Here is a 22,114-nt window from a genome sequence, read left to right as displayed (position 1 = left end):
GTTATCAAGAAAGATATGATTGCCTTCCCGTATGGAAAGATTATATTTGTAACTCATGAGTCCTTTGTCAATATTAAGGTACTGGGAAGGAAAAAAATTATATATATACACAGAGAGAGAGAGAGAGAGAGAGAGAGAGAGAGAGAGAGATACCTTTTTAAAATAAATTTTAATAGTTACTATTCAAGCTTATTATGGGACTAGAAGTTACCAAGAAATATGTGATTACATTCCTGCTTTGGGGGCTTAAAATTGTCCAACTTATAATAAAAGATACTGAGGCAGAACTCTGAGCCAACAGCACTTTAGAATCCACGGTCCCCTCTAATGAAGTAGACCTCAGATCTTCCTCATGATCTGAGATGCCCTCTTGTTCTGGGACTTTGTTTTGTATAGGGTTTGATACCATATTTGTTACGTAGATGTTCTAAAGTGGCTATACAACATACAGAATCCCGTTGGTTGACATAAGCAAAGGATATCTCCATTGACTAGGCTGTCACAAGCTGGATAGCCTCCTCCTTAGGTTAGGCAGGAGGAAATGGTGGAAGTTATGCATACATGTTGGGGCTATGGTGGGGAGAGGGGACTTTCTGTACCATTCCACCACTCATGTTTGGTTTGGCTGTAGAAAATGAGCAAAACAGGGTGGAAATATCTTTGCCAGCATTCTTGTTGTTTCACAAGTGAGCTCCATAACAGGTAAACAAGTAATGAACATTACATTAAAATTTAAGGACTATTTATAAGGCCCTTCTATTAGAATCTATATTTCTATGTGATTTATGCAAAGTATGGATTAAAACATTCCTTATTCCTATACCTATTATTAGGTGATTGACTAGATATGCATTGCTAGATGAATATATTAAAATTATTACTAATAATCATTACCCCTTTTAAAATCATAATGAACTAATACTAATTAGAGTTTGAGTAGAGGTCCTCAATGAATCATTTCTCTCAAACTATGAGTAATATTCTGGTATATGAACAGACTGAGCTCAAGGAAAATGGAAGTAAACCTGGAACCTATAGTGGTCATTTACTTCACCTTTTTATTTTTTTATTTTTTTTAAACAAGTTATGGCCAGTTTATTAAAGAATACTTTTGTACAATTTACTTTTCACTGGTCTGTTCTGGCATGCTTCTAATGACATCAGAATCACCTGGATCAATGATAGCCAGTGTACATACTCTGCAGTACTTCCCACAGGCTGTACCGAATTCAATGTTATTGCCACTGTAGTGATGTATGCCAGTTTTGACCTGCATAGCGTAATATTCAATCTTTGATTTCCTCAAGGCTGGGCAGTTGTTGGCTAAGATGACCAATTTGGCTTTGCCTTGTCTGATCATTTTCAGGGTCTGTTTATAGCCTAGCACGTATTTGCCGCTTTTCATGACCAGCTGGAGCCTCAAGTTGATGAACTCCAGTGACTTTTTCGTCTTCTTTGCGGCCACCAGATCTTCCAGCCTGTGGTGCCGGAGGACCCTCAGCCACAGACCTGCCACCAGTACTTCACCTTTTTAAAAAGGGAATGATAGTGATTTCCATTCCAGAGAAAAGCCTAAAACAAAATGTCTTTGTAGTACTTTGGCATCATTTAAAGACAGATATCGAACAATTTCACAGAATTCTATCCTTTCAGCTAATTCATGGAAAAGAAAAAAAAAGGAAAAGTCCCAAACTTATTCTGATTAAAAAAAAAAAACTACAGTAGTTTGATAATATTGTTTGTTATTGCTGTTTCCTTCATTCCTCTCTCCTTCCCCTCACACACCTATTCCATTATTATTTGCCTTTTTCCTTAGTGCTTGAGAGTGTCTCTAATACTTAATACTTTCTTGCTTCCTTAATATTTTGCCTGTTTCATCACAGTGATGAACTTGTGCTTTGAAATCTATATTTGATTAAGAACTGAGATTATCTTGATGGGTGGTTCCAGCTGAGGAGCATACAAAGATCATCTCCTGGCTTTGTCCTATAAAAACAAGACATACTAAAATTTGCTAGGAACTTCATTAATACTGAGTCCTATTGTGCTTGGATTAGTATAAAACATAAGGACCATGGTCACAAATCTTTGAAGAAAGGGAATATCTATTCAAAGGGATATGGCACAACCAGGTGTAATATATCCTTTAACCAAAAGAAAAAAAAAAGTAAAGAAAAGAATCAGAAATGTTACCTAAAATGAGTCCTATTGTAAGATATGCAAATTTCTGAAGCAACTATTAACCATAAAACAATTCAAGTTTTCATGTCTGATAATAAACATAAAAATATAAACATAAGAAATGTGGGAAGAAAGAAAACTCTTCAGAGTTTTCCAAATGTCTAATACTGCCACAGGCTCAAATGCCGTCATAATTTGATGTTGCATCAACAAAAGTGCATAGAGGGGTATCATTTAACAATCTGTACACATTTTGCCCACTTTTATCTCAATTTTACATTAATTATACATCCCATAGCTTAATTGGTAAGCATCCAAGTAAGAGCCTTTCCAAATTGAGTACATTCTTCTCCTTCCAAACTCATGACTTTATCTCCTACTTAATGGGCATGGGAAGGGTAGAAGGGAAATGTAATGTTCAGAAGCAATTTGCTATGTCAAAGTTAGCCATATAATTCTGAATCACTTAATATTTTGGAATTAGGTTAACCCAATGGAAGGTGGCATTTATTGTTTCTGAGCTTATTGGATTGGGTTCACTGTTTCTGCACATTTCTGACTAAAATCCTTCTTGTAAGACAAGAAATTACTTGACATTCTACTCCTTAGAAGAAATGAAAAAATCTTGCTTGCCCATTGTCTGTGAATCACTTATTTCACAGTAATCTGCTTGGCCAGAATGTTGGCAAAAGATATGAAATCAAGCACTAAAAAACAAATATGTGTTTATTAAGTAGCTACTATGTGTCAGACACTGTATTAGGTGCTGTAGATACAAATCTGTAAGGTAAACAGTCCCTACCATATAGGGATATATATTCTAATGTGAAAGACAGCATATACATAAATAGGTATATACAAAATAGGTATATTCAAAAGTGATATAAAAGTAATCTTAAAGAGATTAGCATTTCAGGGCCCAAGGAAGGCCTTATATAGAAGAAAAAAAAAAAAGATATTGAAGGAATTCTAAGAGGGAGAAGATAGGAGAGCATTCCAAGCATGGGAGATAGTCACAAGAATAGGAGATGGAATGTTGTGTGTGAGGAACAACTAATCACTCAGCATTTATTTTTTTTATTTTTTTAATTTATTTATTTTTAGTTTTCAACAATCACTTCCTCAAGATTTTGAGGTCCAAATTTTCTCCCCATCTCATCCTTCCCCCTCACCCCAAGATGGCATACATTCTATATACCCCTACCCCTAATCTTCCCTCTGTTCTATCTCCCCCCTTTCTCTTATGCCCTAACCCTTCTATTTTCCTGTAGGGCAGGATATATGTCCATTCCCAATTTCTTGTATTTCTTATTTCCCACTTGCATGTGAAAACAATTTTTTTAACATGTGTCTTTAGAACTTTGGATTACAAATTTTCTCCCTTCCTCCCTCCCCACCCAATCTCATTGAAAAGGCAAGCAACTTGATACAGGTTATACATGTGTAGTCATGCAAAACACTTCCATAGTAGTCATGTTGTGAAAAACTAACTATATTTTCCTTCATCCTATCCTGCCCCCCATTTATTCTATTCTCTCTTTTGACCATGTCCCTCCTCAGAAGTATTTGCTTCTGATCATCCCCTCCCCCAATCTGCCCTCCCCTCTATCATCTCCCTGCTCTCTTGTCCCCTTCCTCCCTTATTTTCCTGTAGGGTAAGATAGATTTCCATACCCAATTATGTATGTTATTCTCTCCTTATGCCAAATCCTATGAGAATAAGATTCACTCATTCCCTCTCACCTTCCCCCATTTCCCCTCCACTGTAAAAGTCTTCTTGTCTGCTTCATGTGAGATAATTTACCCCATTCTACCTCTCCCTTTCTCTTCCACCCAGTATAATCCTCTCTCACCCCTTAATTTTATTTTCCAGATATCACCCCTTCATCTTCAACTCACCCTGTGCCATCTATCTATCTATCTATCTATCTATCTATCTATCTATCTATCTATCTATCTATCTATATGTACATGTAATTTTTTTCCCTCCCACTACCCTAATACTGACGAAGGACTCATGAGTTACAAATATCATCTTTCTCATACAGTTCAACCTTAATAAGTCTCTTATGATTTCTCTTTCCTGTTTACCTCTTCATGTTTCACTTGAGTCTCTTATTTTAAAGTTAAATTTTCTTTTTAGCTCTGGTCTTTTCATTAAGAATGCTTGAAAGGCCCCTATTTTACTGAATGACCATTTTTTACCCAGAAGGATTATACTCAGTTTTGCTGGGTAGATGATTCTTTGTTGTAATTCTATCTCCTTTGCCCTCCAGAATATTATATTCCATGCTCTCTGGTCCCTTAATGTAGAAGCTGCTAAATCTTCTGTTATCCTGATTATGTTCCCACAATATTTGAATTATTTCTTTCTGGCTGCTCTCAATATTTTCTCCTTCACCTGGGAACTCTAGAATTTGGCTACAATATTCCTAGGAGTTTTCCTTGGGGATCTCTTTCAGGAGGTGATCAGTAGATTCTTTCCATTTTTATTTTGCCCTCAGGTTCTAAAACATAAGGGCAGTTTTCCTTGATAATTTCTTGAAAGATGATGTCTAGGTTCCTTTTTTGATCATGGCTTTCAGAGAGTCCAATAATTTTCAAATACTCTCTTCTGGATCTATTTTCCAGGTCAGTTGTTTTTCCAATGAGATATTTCACATTCTCTTTTATTTTTTCATTCTTTTGGATTTGTTTTACAGTGTCTTGATTTCTCATAAGGCCCTATCTTCCAATTGCTCCATTATAATTTTTAAGGAAGCATTTTATTCAGTAATCTTTTGGACTTCCTTTTCCATTTGGCCAATTTTGCTTTTTAGGACATTCTTCTTGTCAATGGCTTTTTGGACCTCTTTTGCCATTTGGGTTAGGCTATTTTTTAAGGTGTTATTTTCTTCAGTATTTTTTTGGGTCTCCTTTAGCAAGCTCTTGACTTGTTTTTCATTATTTTCTTGCATTTCTCTCAATTTTTCCTCTACTTCTCTTACTTGCTTCTCAAAATCCTTTTTGAGCTCTTCCATGACCTGGGACCAATTCACATTTTTCTTGGAGAGTTTGGATGTAGGAGCTTTGGCTGTGTTTTCTTCTGGTTGTATGTTTTGATATTTTTTGTCACCAAATTAAGATTCTATAGTCTGACTCTTTTTGTACTGCTTGCTCATGATCTCAGTTAATTACTTGAGTTTTAAACTCTTTGTTAAGGTAGGGGTCTGTTTCCAGTGTGGAGAATGTAATGTCCTAAGCTTCAAGGGTTTTGAGCAGCTGTTTTCAGAGATGGTTCTAGGGAGCTGTAAATTTTCAATTCTTCCAAGGTGCTATGATCAAGGGTGAGGTGTTTACTCCTTTCCTGGGCTGTGCTCTGGTCTCTGAGTGACCAGAAGCACTCTTTTCTGTCTTGGAACAGTGAGGAGGATTTCCTCTCCACTGTCACTACAAGCTCCACCACACCAGTGCTCCTCCTTGCCCCAGGACTGCCACCCAGAACTGTGACCCAGATCCAAGCATGGACAAAGCAAGATAATCCTGCACCAGCAGGGAGATCTCTGCAATTCCCCTCTGATCAGTCACTCAACTCCCCCTCAGTGTATGGGTCAGAGGGTCCAGAGACAGCCACCGCTCTGGGCCCAGGCTCAGGGACTACAGCTGAGACCACCTTGCTTCTCTTTCTCACCGCAGACACAAACTTTTCTCACTGACCTTCTAAGTTGTCTTTGGCATTCATGGATTGAGAGTTCTGGAAACTGCCACAGTTGCAGTTGATTCAGTCCTCTGAGGCCTGCTCCAGGTTCTCTGAGGTGTGCCTTGCATGTACACCCATGCCAAACTTCTCTCCTTTTCCAGCCTGGCATGATATACCTTTCCAATTAACCATCCAGATTGTCTTGGGCTAGAAATTTGTTTCACTCAGTCTTTTTGTGGGTTCTGCTGCTCTAGAATTTGTTTAGAGCAATTTTTACAGGTATTTGGAAGGGTTTTGGGGGGAGAGCTCAAGCAAGTCACAGATTTTACTCAGCCATCTTGACTCCGCTCCCCACTCAGTATTTATTAAGCATCTACTATGTGCCAGACACTGTGCAAAGTGTTAGGCATACAAAAAGATGAAAAAAAGACAGTCCTTGATCTCAGGGATCTTACAATAAAGGAGAAAATAACATACAAAAATATACAAAGCAAACTTGCAGGATAAATAGCAAATAACAAAGGGAAGGTACTGGAATAAAAAGGATTTGGGGAAGTCTTTCTGTACAAAGTAGCATTTATTTGGGATTTAAAGGGAGACAGGGAGGTCAGTAGTCAAATCAGAGGAGAAAAAGTGTCCTTGGCAAGGGGAACAGCCAGAGAAATGAAAGGTTAATTTTGGTCCATTGTAAAATGAGATATTTTACTGTTGTTTACCTGCCAAGCCTCAAGGCACTTTTCTTCTTATTTCAATGAGTTCAATACTTGACACATAGTCTTTACCTTTTACCTAACACTTGCCCTCATATTAGAGGACTTCATAAATATTGATACCTTTTTGATAACTGTAACTTCCAGTTCCTCATTTTATTAATTTCCCATAATCTACTCTTCTACCCTCACCTCAGCTATATGCAGAGATGGTTATACTTTTGATCTTACCATCACACAAAAGGGTACTGCTTTCACGTTCATGAACTAGAAAATTGTTTTATCTGATCATATTTTTTAATTCTATTTTTCTTACTGCCTTATAATCGCTTATCTCATCATGACTTCTAATAACTCCACTTCTTAGTTCTTTCCCAAGACATCACCCTTACACTAGCTATACTTGCCTCACTTACCATGTATACATATATATATATATACACATATATGTGTGTGTGTATACATATAGAGAAATAGAGAGAGATAGATAAAGATAGCTATCTTTATCTATCTCTATCTATCTCTCTATCTATACACATATACATAAATATTTTTTTTTGGCAAGGTAATTGGGGTTAAGTGACTTTCCCAGAGTCACACAGCTAGTGAGTGTTGTATGTTTGAGGCCAGATTTAAACTCAGGTCTTCCTGATTCCAGGGCTGGTACTCTAACCACTGCACCATCTAGCTGCCCATACCTTATATGTTTGTAAATTTTGTCAAACATCACATTTACTTAAGAGTCTGACAGGTATTTCAGCAATCAGCAAATGTGCTTTGCTTATTCATTTCCACATTGTAACACTTAATTTTTTACACTCGATTAATTGCATGACACGTTTTCTGATTCAATCACTGAATCTACTGATAGGGCTGTGCACTCCAATTGGGCCATTTACAAGTTTTTAAATACAGTAGAAGTTGTGCTACATGATTTGCTGATTGTGGAGTCTACTTTAATAATTGGGATCCAGATGAATACAATTTATTAATCATGCCTTAGTCTTTGTTGACTCAGACTGAATATTTTCCTTGAGATTCTTCTCATAACCTGACTCCATTGTCTTACAATTTTATTTAAACAAATGTAATTCATAGATGACATTTTGGAAATCAAATTTTTAAGCACTTTCTTATCAAGAACGTTTATAAAATAAATATATCAACATTAAATTATTAACACCAATATGTCACCCTGCAGCATATTCAATTCCTTTAATATATTAGCTCAAATCAAATGAGCACGTTTAACTAAATAAACATCATTTTATGAAGTATATTTATAAGCTTTGCTCAGCACAAAGTCCAAAGCATGTAGAAGTTTTTTTTTAGTTTTTCTCATGTAGGTTATGTTTGTCTGCCAATGTCTCTTCAAATGTATGTCACGGGGAGGCATAAATATCAATCTTTAAAATCTCTTCTACACACCCTTTTCCAAAGGAGAATTTGATACCTGCTAGTGGGGGAGAAACAGATCAAGGCAACAAGGTTAGCTCCTCTGCTATTCTTGTGGGGCGAGTCCTAAACTGAGTTTGCAAGGGGGGATATTTTTTAGGTCCATGTTTCCAACTCTTTTATGGGGGAGTTCTGCAAGGTAAGTTTCTAAAACTTATAACTTTGACTTTCTTTCTGTCAAATGCCAGTTTCATCAAAGCCATCTAGAGTGAATGTGTGTATGTGTCAACTCATTGCTAGCAAACAGAAATAAGTGAAGTTACGCAGATCAGCATATACTAAATAATACACTGAGTGAATGATCTCCCATCCCCCACTGGTGTGGAGGGGTAGTGAGACACAGAGATAGAGACAAAGAGCCAAACCTCACCTAAGGGGAAAATTCATCAAATTTTCTAGTGTAGAAAAGTGAAGGCAGAAATTCTAGGGTATCCAGCACCTAAATAGATCAGCTTCTTATGAGAGCCTTTCTCTTCCCCCATGTACCTCTCCCTTAAGATAACCTGGAACTGTCCTATTTTTCTGGAAGTCCTAAGAACCTCAATCTCTCTTCTTTTAATTTCTTGACAACTAAGATAAATAACAAATAAATAAGGAGGACATATCACGTTATCAACCTCTATCAAGTTATCAGTCTCCATGTAAATTGGCTTGAGCCCTGGACACACACACATGTGTACATACATACATAAATATTATATACACATATATGTATAGGTATAGGTATGATGTATGTGTATAAGTATGATGTGTGTATACACACACATACACATACACACAGTGTATATATATATTTATACATATATGAGGTATATATGCTATATATAAATATGTATAGATGTGCATATATACACATACACATAAAAGCATGTATAAATATGCACACACACATAAAATGTATATATACATATGTGCATATATGAATAGATGTGTATATGCATGTACATATAAATGCATGTATGTACACATATACACACAAAACACATGTATAGTTATATATGTATGTGTGTATATACATCTCCCTAGATACATATGTCTATATCTACATCTATATCTATCAACAAGCATTTATTTAACACCATCTATGAACTAAACACTGGGAATACAAAGACAAAAAAGGAAATTGTTCCTGTACTGAAGGAAATTGCATTTCTTCTAAGAAGACACATAAATAGAAAAAAGTATATTGAACCCCATGGCAACACCAGACCTCAGAGCATGCATAGTGGAGTAATGTATAATAAGATAATAAGAAATGCATGCCTCCTTCTATAATTTCTTAAGATGAAAGAATAACTTTTTTAAGTCTCAGAGGTTTAGAAATAGTTTCCTATTTACATCATGTTAACCATATTAACTTCAATAGATCAACTCACTGTTCTTATTTTTTAAAGCTTACAGGCAATAAGTATCTGTAAAAATAGTCAATCATAGAAATAAATTATTGAAGTAAAATCTTTATTGTTGATGTTTTAAATGAAATTATCTTTGAAATCTTCAATGCATCTATCTAGAAGAGAAAAAAATACTAGCTCAAATAGACTATAGCAAGGTTTATGACAAACCATGAGTTTTAAATCTTCCTAATAGATATAAGTATTTAGATATTTTTCTTATCAACTTACACAACTTCAAAAGTATTCAGAGCAATCAGTGCATATGTAAATTAAACTACTAAAATATTCAGTTCAATCACTTAAATGTGCAGAAACTTAACAATTGAAGCATTCAGTTTGGCTAGTTAATAGTATGCAGCTGATTTTATAAAAATAAAAATGTGAATATGACATATGTGCAATAAAAAATAAGTCTCAGAACTGTTACTTGAGGTTTGATCAGCTCATTGGACTATTGTTTGATTGGCAAATGATACAATTAGTAGAATGTCCAAATAAGTTAGCATTTTTAACTTAAACTGTGTTGGCATTTAGTGCAAATTCCTCACCTTATTCCTTTTTATGACTATTTACAAAGATATGATATATACAAAAAATCAGTATATTTATACAATTTTATAAAATAGAAAGTCACGAATCAAGGAAGGAGGAAGTTACATACATAGGTGTGAATATATGTATGTGAATTAGATATTACATACACATATATTGAATATTATGTCAATTTCCCAAAAATATTGGATATTCTTTGGGTTAACTGGCATGCAAAGATAATGAGGTTTTAATGTATTATATATTTAATAATTAGGTATTTAATAGGTATTCTGCTTGACATGTAGAAGTTTTAATTTTAATTCCTAACATCTGAAATATGTTGATTATTTTATAGTCTCTTATTTTCAGAATTCACAAACTTTGAGAAGGCCTTATTTATTAAACTAATCTCGTGTCATTTAATTATTTAAAAATACAAAAGGAAATGACAACATATACACACACACACATATATATGTTTTATACACACACATAAAGGCACACAAAAAACTTGCATAGTGAGTATATAGGAGGGAATTTCTGAATATGGGAGGGAATGGGATCTATGGGAATGAATTCTAGCTGTTTTTGTCAAATGAGAGATCTATAACCAAAGGTTTATCTATTTTATTGTTTTTTTTTTCATAAAACCAGCTCTTAGTTTTATTTATTAGTTCAATAGTTTTCTTAATTTCAATTTTCTTAATTTCTCCTTTGGTTTTCAATATTTCTAATTTTGTGTTTAATTGAAGATTTTTAATTTGTTCTTTTTCCAGTTTTTTTTTTAGTTGTATGCCCAATTTTTTGATCACCTCTTTCTGTATTTTATTTATGTTAAGTATTTAGAGACATAAAACTTCCCCTAAGAAGTGCTTCCACTGCATCCCATATGTTTTGGTATGTTGTCTCATTATTGTCATTCTCTTGAATGAAGTTATTGATTATTTCTATGATTTATTGTTTGACCCAATTATTTTTGAGGATTAGATTATTTAGTTTCCAATTATTTTTAATCTATCTTTCTGTGGCCCTTTATTACATATAATTTTTATTGCATCATGATCTGAAAAGGATGAATTGAATATTTCTGCCTTTCTGCATTGGATTGTGAGGTTTTTATGCCCTAGTACATGGTCAATTTTTGTGTATGTGCCAGAGACCACCGAGAAAAAAGTATCTTCCTTTCTATCCCCATTCAGTTTTCTGCAGAGGTTTATCATACCTAACTTTTCTAATGTTCTATTCACCTCCTTAACTTCTTTTTTGTTTATTTTATGGCTAGATTTATCTAGTTCAGAGAGGGGAAGGTTGAGGTCCCCCACTAGTATAGTTTATTGTCTATTTCTTCCTGTAACTCCCTGAACTTCTTCAGACAAGTTTGTAGTCCCTTTTGAGGTTCCAGATATGGGTTTGTTGACAATGTTGTCCTCTTCAGAATTTCTGTCTTGATCTTCACTCTTCTCATAATATGAATCTATGGTACTTTTCTTTTTACTCATGGTGTTTGCTTATTTCCTGGCCTTTAAAGAGATTGAGCTCTCCTGTTGTGGAGCAGAGTGCACTGACCCAAGCTTCTTGCGTTGGGAGGTTGGGACTGGTCTTTGACTTTATGTACTGGGGCGCCTGATGTTGGCAGTTGGAGGCTGTGGGGTTCTAGCAGCTTACTTGGTGTTGGACTGGAATCAGCAACACTGGAATTCTAGGGGTAGGGTTGGGTAGTCTGGCCCCTGGAAGTTGCCTGCTTTTCCTTTCCTTTTGCTTTCCTCAACTCCTTTCAGATGGATGTTGCAGGATGTTTATCTGCTTGGAGACCCTTGGAGTGCTTCAGATTTTTGCTGAGGCACTGGGAGACAGCTGTAGAATGCCAAGGCACCTGATAGTTTTCTGAGCTGGTTTCCAGCAGCTCCCTCACCCTCACTGAGGCACTCGAAGGTCCAGGTGTTGGTGTTTACCTGCTCTACCACTTGGGTTTCAGGATCTCCTCCTGGTGTGCTAGAGTGAGGCTTTCTGCTGGCTTGCTGGGATGCCTTTGGTTTTCGTACTGCTTCCCTTCCCCCAGAGCAAGAGGGGCCTTTCCTGTTAATACCTCAAAGTACCTGGGCTACTGGACTGCTGTCCCTCCCCCCCATCTTTCTTCTGGTTCAGCTGTTCCAGGGTTTTTCCTGGGGTGATATTTTCTGGGCTTTCAGAGATTGATAGGGGAGGGTGAGAGTGACTACTTTTTTACTCCACCATTTTGGCTTCCAGAAGCAGAAGTCTCTCCCTTACTTAATTTTAAAAATCCTTTTTGAGCTCTTCAATGGCCTTAGACCACTAAATTTTTTTTGGAGGCTTTGGACATAGGAACTTTGACTTTGTTGTCTTCTTCTGAGTCTGTGTTTTGATCTTCCTTGTCACCAAAGTAAATTTTCATAGTCAGCAGTTTGTTTGTTTTTTCTGTTGTTTGCTCATTATCCCAACTTATTATTTGACTTTTACCTCTTTGTTAAGATAGGACTCTGCTTCCAGGGTGGAGGGCAAACTATCCCAAGCTTCAGGGGTTTTGTGAAACTATTTTCAGAGATATTCTAGGGACCTGTAAGTTTTCAGTTCTTCCAAAGTGGTATGCTCTAAGGAGAGGTGTTTACTCCTCTCCTGGCCTGTGCTCTGGTCTGTGAGTGATCACAAGTACTCCTGTCTGCTCTGTGAAGAGGGTTCCCTCCTTACCTGCTGCCACAAGCTCTGGTATGCTAGTGCTCCTCACCCTGGGACTGCCACCCACAACTGTGACCCAGATCTGACTATGGGCAAAGCAGCAGGGTCCTGCCTCGGTGCTAGAAAAGAAAGCCCTCTAGTCTCCTGACCAGCTGTTTGACCCCTTAACTTCTATGGGCTGAGAGCACTGGAAACAGTCCTGCTGCTGCCATTACTGATTCAGTCGCTCCCAAGGTCTGCTCCTGTTTTGCTGGGGTCAGGGCTGTACTGGTGTGGCCTGTGCTATTGCACTCCATTCTCACCCAGGACATACATTTCCTGCTGACCTTTTAAGTTCTCTTTGGCATCTGTGGACTAAGAAGTTTGGAAAATTCCACTACTGCGAGTGATTCAGTCACTTCAAGGCCTAGAATGAGTTTGCTGGGGTCTGGTCTGCACTGGCCTGGCCTGGACTAGACTGTGCTCCTCTCTCATCCGGGTGCAACAGATCTTTCCTGTCAATCTTCTAGGATGTCTTAGGCAAGAAATTTGTTTCACTCTGTCTTTCTGTCGGTTCTGCTGCTCTAGAATTTGTTTAGAGTCATTTTGTAAAGGTATTTGGAGGGGTTTGGGGGAAACTTATGTGGTTCCGTGCCTTTACTCTTCCCTCTTGGCTCCACCCCTAGGGATTAGCATTTTCACCACTAATTCATAAAGTTTTACCTTGATAGACTATTACTCTTATCCCTAAGTAAACATTGCAGATCTGCTTACAGGAGTAGATCTATTATTCTCTCATTTTGAACGCATAAGCAGATGTTAGACTTATGGTACAAGTAAATGATCAGAGTAAAGGGAAGGTAAGAGAGGCGGCAGGAACGATGTTAGCAGAGTGAATCAAACATAAATTGCTAGTGTTTCGTTTAATGCTTTCTTATCTTATTCTTCATAAAGAAGGAAAGGGAGAAAGAGATGGGAAATGTGACAGAATAGGATGGTGTGAATACGCAATGAGCGCTCATATCTACAAAGGTGAATGATTTGAACTCACCCATTACATAGAAAAGGATAATATAATGAATTAGAAGCAGATTCTGACAAAATATTGTTTACAAGAAACATATTGGAAACATAAAGATTCACTCAGAATTGAAATGAGTTGTTGAAAAAATATTTTTATTTTAGTTGAGTTAAAAAAAAATCAAGATTAGAAATTGCTTCTGCAGACCAGGGCACAGTAAAAATTGAACTGATTGATGAGAAAGCAAGGAAACTATATTATATTAGAATGAACTGAAGAAAATAAATTCATAACAATACTTAACATATGCATGTACTGAAAAAAAAACAGCATCTAAATTCTTAAAAGAAAAAGCTAAATGAGTTACAGAGGGAAACAATTTTCAGAGTGGAGGACCTTGATGAATTAATTTCACTCCCACTCAAATCTAACAAAACTAAGAAAAAATAAGTAAATAAAACTGAACAGAATTTTAGAAAAGTTCAATATAATGGATTTCTGGAAATAGAGATGAATAACAGAAAGAAGCATGCATATTTACCTATTCTGTATTGTGTATTAATGAAAATTAACCATGACATTGACTGAACAAATATAATAGAACAAATACATATATATATATATACATATATTTTCAAAAAATCATTGAAGAAAGAATTGTAATTAATTGGACAATATATAATGAAATCCCAAGGAATTGTTGACGTGGAGGATAAATAATAGACACAATAGCTAATTTTATTAAATAAAATTACAATAATGCAACATCCCAAAATATATGAGATTCAATAAAATAACCCTTCAGGAAAAAAAAAATCTAAACATTTTTATCAACAACAGAGAGAAAGTACACTTCCTACTTAAAAAACAAACAAACAAACATTAAATATCAAAATAGAAATTCTGGAAAATAAAAGATTAACAAAATTAAAAAAATAAATACATCAAATTAATAAATAAAACAAAAAAAACCTGTCTTTCATTTGGGAGAACAATAAATAAAAATATATTCAAGCATTGTGCTAAGCACTGATGACACAAAGAAATGAAAAGAAAAAAAAATAGTCCCTGCACCTAAGAATAATCTACTTGAATGGGAGAGTCTATACAACCAAGTATGATCACCAAGATTTATGATGGATAAATTAAAGTTAATCTCTGGGGTAATGCACTAGAATTAAGGGAGGACTGGGAAAGATTTCAAGGAAGGATTTTAGCTGAGACTTGAAAGAACCTAGGGAATCCATGATGTAGAAATGAGGGAGATAATTCCAAGGAGAGAAAACAGCCAGCAAAAAAGCACAAGGTTAAGTGTGAGAGCCTTTTGTGACAAATAGCAAGGAGTGAGTTTTACTAGATTTAGAATACATGGAAAAAGTAGAAGATGACTGGAAAGATGTGAGGAAGGGCAGGGAACTAGGTTATGAAAGGGCTTTAAAACCCAAACAAAAGAATTTATATTTGATCCTGCAGGTGATAGGTACCCAATGGATTTTACTGAGTAGGATGTGGTGTCGTCAGACTTGAGCTTTAGGAAAGCCAATTTGATAGCTAGATGAATGATGGATGGGAGTGGTAAGAGATTTGATGCAGGGAGACCAAGAAGTCTTTTATTATAGTCCAAGTGCGAGGTGATAAGAGCCTGCACCAAATTGTGGACAGTGTTAGTAGAAATAGGCTTATACCAAAGATGCTATGGAGGTAGAAACAACAAGATTTGATAACTGATTGGATATGGAGGGGGAAAAAGAATAAGGACTCTAGGATGACATCCAAGTCTTGAGCCAGGAAAAATCATAGTTCTATCCATAGTAATAAGGAAATTAAGAAGACGGGAAGATTGCAATGGGATTGAATGTGCATAATTCAAAGAAAGAGAAGAAGGACTATTATGTACAAAAATATTTACAGGACTCTTTTTTGGCGGCAAATAATTGGAAAACTAAAGTGTGACTCTCATCACATGGGAAATGGTTAATCAAATAATGATGTGGAAAATGAAATTGATAGTATACAGGAAATAATGAAAAGATTTGTTTGAGATTTGTAACCTGGGAAAACTTATGAACAGATACAGAGTGAAGTGAGCAGAGCCATGAAAACAATTCATATAATAAGAACATTGTAAAAACAAACGTCTTTGAAAGATTTAAGAACTCTGATCCATAACTGCCCACCTCACTGAGAGGGGTTGGATTTAAGGCATAGAATGAGACATATTTCTAAACATGACCAATATGAGAACTTGTAACTTGTTTTCTTTGGATACGTACCCACCCCCACCCATCTCCACACACACACACACACACACACACACACACATACACATATATACACACACACACACATATATACCCATATATACATACATACATACACATATATACACATACATACATACATGTGTGTATATATATATATGTATACATGTTACAAGTGTTTTATTTTCCCTTTCTCTTTCTCTCTTCTGACCCCCATTTTGGCAGTATGTTTGTATGTGTGTGTGAGTGGGAGACTGGAGGGACAATGAAGAAAGATAAATGCTCACTAATTAAAAAAAATAAAAGAGATCTTTCAAAAACATTATTGATTTTGACTATTTTTAGGACATATGTTAGCATCTTACCAAATCACATCTATGAATATATTTAAAATATTATTCTTAAGATGGAATATTTTTGATTGTTTATGGTTCATTTCAATACCAATCACAACAATGGGGGGAAAACACTACTTAGAAAACCTAGAAATAAGCCCTAACTCTGAATTAATAGCTTCATGTTGGACTTTTGAAAATTTATTTAAATTTCCTCATCCTCATTTTCGTTACACATAAAATAGAACTGATAATATCTATCATTTTTACCTAATGAGGATCTACTTTCAAATTTCAAGTATCTATGATTTTGTCAGAATGGATACTCTTTCCATCAACACAGAATAAAAATACTTCTTTGCCTCAATTAAAATCAATAAATATACGTTAAATGTCTACTCTATGTAAGGGGTTATGATATAAAGACTGATAATGTAAAGATAAAAATCAAATAATCCCTAATAGCTTGCACTATCTTCATTCAGTAGATAAATTTTGACATGATATATACTCAGTATATTCCCTGAGTGATATTCAAAATATTTTCAGCTTAGTTGAATTCAACAAAATTTGAGTTTTGTTGTCATAACCTTCAAGACTCAAGGTCACCATCACACCACAATAAGACAACAGAGAATGAAATGTGATATTATGTAAAAGGAATGATACCAATGTAACATTTTAGTACTAATGATTATAGTAATTAGTCATAACAGCACATATTTGCATAGAGATTTGCAGATTACAAAACATTTTCCTAATGGAAGACCTTAAGTATAAATAAATAAACTAATAAATTCTTGGAATTTGAGATACAACCCAATGTATTCCAAACTTTTCTTGTGTTTTTCAAATGTCTATTGACTCTGAAGAGTTAAAAACTATAATAGTCATAAAATTGTTAATTACACAATATTAACTATTTATCCATGAATAATTATAATCCTTTTTCTTTGAGAATAATTTAGCTAGCTCTTTTTTTATGTCTTTAGATGTGAAAATGATTTTTAAAGGTACATTAGCAGCTTCAAAGAAGACCAAAATTTGAAAAGAATTTAATTTGACAGAGTAGGAATGTTTGCATAATTTGATTTTACTGTTAACTACATTTTCTTTGAATCATTATTTAGAAATTCTGAAAAAACTTATTAATCTGAACAAATACAAATCCAAATTCTATTTCCAGAACTACATACCCCTCAACTGCTGTCATCATGCTGTTAATTGAATGTTTATGTGAGGATGATAGCATTCTCTCCTGAAAGTGTAAAAATATTGTTCTCAACTTAGTCTTTGATTTTTATCTATTCCTTAAAACCATCCAACAGTTATCTGTATTTCTTCTAAATTTCTGTCAGAGATGCATTGTACCTTTATGTATGAATTGCCCCTAAATTCCATTTTCTTTCCTTTTAAAAATCAAACCTTTTTTTGTTTTGTTTTTAACATCACAGTCATTCACTGTCATTATCTCTGTCTACTCCCATAATGAGCTTTAGACTATAACGAAATAAAATAAGTATGTAAAACTAAATTACATTTGAGCTAGATCTGATAATATATTATGCATTTCACTCCTGTGTTCCCTACTTCTCTATGGATAGGAAGGATGTCTGTTTCATTTTGTACTCTACAGAACCAAAATTATTCATTGTAATTCATCTGAATCCAACCTTCTCTTGGAGAGAGTTTCATTAGCATTATTATAGCCAGCTCTGATCAATTCAATGATCCAAGAAAATTCAGAAGGACTCATTATAGAAAAAAAAAATGTTATCTGCCTCCAGAGAAAGAACTGATAAACTATCAGTTCAAATTGAGGTATACTTTACTCACTTTTTTATTTTTCTTACTTTAAAAAAATATGGCTAATATGGAAATGTTTTTCATGATTTAACATGCATAATTGATATCATATTGCTTGCCTTCTCAGTGGGTGTGTGAGGGGTATGTGGAAGATAGGTAATTTAGAACTCAGAATTGACAAAGAGAATGTTTAAAATAAATAATAAATTCAAATGCAAAAAAAAAAATAAAGTATAGTTCAGGCAATTGCCAAGTAAGCTGAAAAAGGTAATTATTTACTTCATATATAGGTTAAAACGGCTTCTGAGATCCCATCCAACTTTAAGATTTTATAATTCAAACAGTATTAAAGAAAAGAAACAATCTCCTAATGGATGCTTAAATGAGAAAATTCATTTCAAATTTCAGCTAGGGATACCTACATCTTCCTTCAACTATGTAGCAAAGTAGATAGAGCCCTGACCCTAGAGTCAGGTGGTCCTAAATTCAAACATGGCATGAAACACTAACTGTGTAACCCTAGGCAAGTAACCTAACCTCTGTCTACCTCAGTCTTCTCATCTGAAAAATTATGTTTGTAATAGAACCTACCTCCGAGGGTTGTCTTGGGGAAAATAAATTAGATACTTGTAAAATGCTTTCAAAACGTAAAATACTACATAAATATTATTATTGTTTAAATAAAACAATGTCTTTACAGACTTTTTTTAGCCATTGTTATACCCATCATGTGTTATGTTTTTGTTCTCTCTTCTCTCTGGATCATTTCATTCAAATTGGTCCACATAATGAATTACATTCATATACCATAATTAAATAGTAATATAACAGCTATCACACACAAATATATGTGCTAGCTATTATATATGTGTGTGTACACACACACATATATATAACCATGTATGTAACCATGTATATATATGCATATATGTATAAGTGTATATAATTTTCAAAACCCTTTGCAAATATTCTTATTTCATCCTCAAACAATCCTGCTAGGTATAAACTACCATTATCATTCCCATTTTATAGATAAGGAAACTGAGGTAGATTATAATTAAGTGATTTGCCCAGTGTCACAAAGCTAGTGTCCTAGGCCAGATTGGAATTAACGTCCAGAACTCTATGCATTGTGTGATCTAACTCTCAGTCACATTCAGGTTATTCGGTACCATTATTTTTACTACTACAACTGCTACAATGAATATATTGTTATGTAAGAGACAATACATGCTGTTATTGACCACCTTGGAACATAAACTGAATAGTGAGATTCTTGAGTCAAATGTCATGAAAAAAAATTGTTTTTGCATAATCTGAACTGTTTTCCAAAAAGGTTGGGGGCAATTAACAGTTATACCAAGAGCAAATTAAATATTTTGTCTCTTTTCTCACACCCTGGCATTGACTGTTTCTAGATGTTATAGTTTTTTGTCAATTAATTGAATGTGAGTTGAAACATCAGCATTGTTTTAATTTTTATTGTTATTATTGAGGACAGCTAGATAGAGGACTGGACTTGCTCTTCAGGAGCAAAAGCCTACTGGGTACTGAAACCTGAAGCATCATCTAGGGTTCCAGGAAAAGCAGACTCTTCCAGAGTTGGGGAAAGCAGCCAGTGCTGCAAGGAAAAGAAGACTCTAAAATAAAGGTGCCAGGCCAGATAACTAGGGAACAGGGGGTGTGCGCCGGTTCACCAGGACAGAACATCGTGCACGTGGGGAGCTATGTAGCACTCCACTAAGCCTGAAAAGGATAGCATTCAGCTGGGGCCAGTACTGACCACTCAAAAGTCAATTGAGGCAGAGACCTAAGCTGGTGAACTGTGGATTGCCCAATGTGGGAGGAGACTAAGATGTTTTGCGATCCAGTCGCCAAGGAAAGCCCAATCAGAAGTAATGAAGTCAGAAGTAAATGATAAGCAAAATAATGAAGGAATGGGGGGAGGGGGAGACAAAGTACCAAAGCACCAAAGTTCTGAAGAAGGAAAAATCTCAAAGACTTTGAACATAAACAGACAGTTTAACGGGGGGGGGGGGGGGGGGAGACAGCAAAAACAGAAGGAAATATGGTTTTTAGATGTAGTAAATGAGTTCAAACATATATTAATAAATACTGCAAAATGAAAAAAATGATCCAACACTTCACAAGACAGAGGATTCTGTAAAAGTTGAGGAAAACTTTGAACCACAAATTGTTACTGAGTGGTTTAAAACAGGAATAAGAATTATGGGAGCAGAATTTGTGTTATTCAAATCCAAAAATAATGAACAGAATAGAAAAAGTTAATCTGCAATGGCAGAGAGAGAAAGAAAGAGACAGACAGAGAGACAGACTGACAGACAGAAAGAGAACAATAGTTTGGGGATGCAAATACATAGAAGTGAAAGACCACAACTTCTAGATGAAGAGAAGCAAAAAAAAAACCCAACATTAAATGAAAGTATGCTCACCATGTAAGCAACACATATGGATCTTGAAGACAAGATGTATAGAGACAGTCTAAGAATCATAGTTCCCTCAGAAGAATATAAGACCAAAAAAAAAAAACCCTTAACCTCAAACTGAAGGAAATAATATATGAAAACTGCAAGATCTTCTGAAGATGGAAAAAGAATTCTCAATTGCGAAGATTAACAGATCACCTCCAGAAAAAGACCCAAGGCTGCCAAGTCTAAGACATATATTACTTAAACTGAATAATTCAATTTAGAAACAAGTTCTATAAGCCATTAGGAAAAACACCTTCAAATGCAAAAGGAAGAGCTTTTGAATAACAAGATTATTCCACATCCACTAGAAATAAGGAAGAAGGAAAGGGATAATATGTTTCAAAGATACCTGTAGCTCACAATGGGGCCCAGGGTGACTTATCCTGCAGATCTGAGCTTAACCATACAAAAAGATGCTCAATAATAAAGAGTTAGAACAAATTTTAAAATAAAACTAAAACTAGGGGTAGCTGGGTGGCACAGTTCCTGGAGTCAGGAAGACCTGACTTCAAATCCAGCCTCAGACACTTGACATCAGCTGTGTGACTCTAGGTAAGTCACTTAACCCTAACTGCCTCACCCCATTCCTCCCCAAAAAGAAAAGAAAACTAAAACTGCAAAATGTGTTTCTGAAATACCCAAGCAACAGAAAAAAGGAGAAGTTAATAAATGCAGACAGCATCAGCAACAGATTGATGACAGAAAGACCGGTAATAGACTTCTTTCTAAAAGTACACAAGGAAGCAGAAGTAAATGAGGAAAATTGGTAGAGGTAACAATGAAGAGTCAGACCAGGAGCATTATGAACAGAACCTGACAACACTATCTGCAATTAATGCTTCTTCTGTGGGGCTACATCACAACGTGGAAGGATATTTGAAAGGAGGGGAGAGGAACAGAGGATTAGAGAAGTGAGAGATTCTATGCAATCCAATTGAGATTTAGCATTAAGAGGAAGGTGACCTCAGTATTCTCAAAAAAGAGAAGAGCTGAGAAGGGAACTGGTGAGTTATGGCTGGGTGAGGTTGGAAAGGGGAGGAAAGGAAAGAGGTCTTACTTTGGAGGTGAGAAGAGATTCCATCAATGAATGTTCCTGTGGGTGAAGGGAGATGAAAATCTTACACTAGATGAGAAATAGGGAATTAGTGAACTGAAAAGTTAGCTTGTCCTGTGGGGAGGGGCTTAGTTCCCCTGCAGTCAACTGGAACTTTGAGGAATGAGAGAGCATGAATGCAAGGAGGATATTTCTAGGAAAACATAGGGAAAAAATGTCAACAAGAGAGGGTATAGGTCAGCTGGGGTGAGGAGGTGACCTACCACTTGCAATAAGACATTGCTATTAGAGTGAGATAAAATGGAAAAAAGAGAATTGATGCTGTTGGCCCTACAAGAGAGTGGCAAAAGCACCCGGAGGGCAGAGCTTAGAATATATATTTTGGAAACCTTTATTGTATGAAAAATACAAAGAAAATAGAGACTAATAATTATAGGGGTCATTGATCAGAGAATGAGTGTCTGGAGTAAACAGAATGAGAAGAGGAATAATGAAGAGAGTAAAAGAAATCCTTTT

General features: G+C 35.4%; 2 pseudogenes; one reads left to right on the top strand and one right to left on the bottom strand.

Annotated features, from left to right (window-relative positions):
• Positions 1 to 1,120: 1,120 nt before the first annotated feature.
• Positions 1,121 to 12,946, bottom strand: LOC114038438 (annotated as a pseudogene).
• A 693-nt stretch (positions 12,947 to 13,639) lies between these two features.
• LOC114038437 overlaps positions 13,640 to 22,114 on the top strand; it is a 115,395-nt pseudogene continuing 106,920 nt past the window's right edge.

The sequence above is a fragment of the Vombatus ursinus genome, unplaced genomic scaffold, assembly GCF_900497805.2.
Source record: "Vombatus ursinus unplaced genomic scaffold, bare-nosed wombat genome assembly UNPS02011014.1, whole genome shotgun sequence".
NCBI lineage: Eukaryota > Metazoa > Chordata > Mammalia > Diprotodontia > Vombatidae > Vombatus > Vombatus ursinus.
The sequence above is the reverse complement of the archived record's forward strand: the minus strand, read 5'-3'. Positions and strand labels throughout refer to the sequence as shown.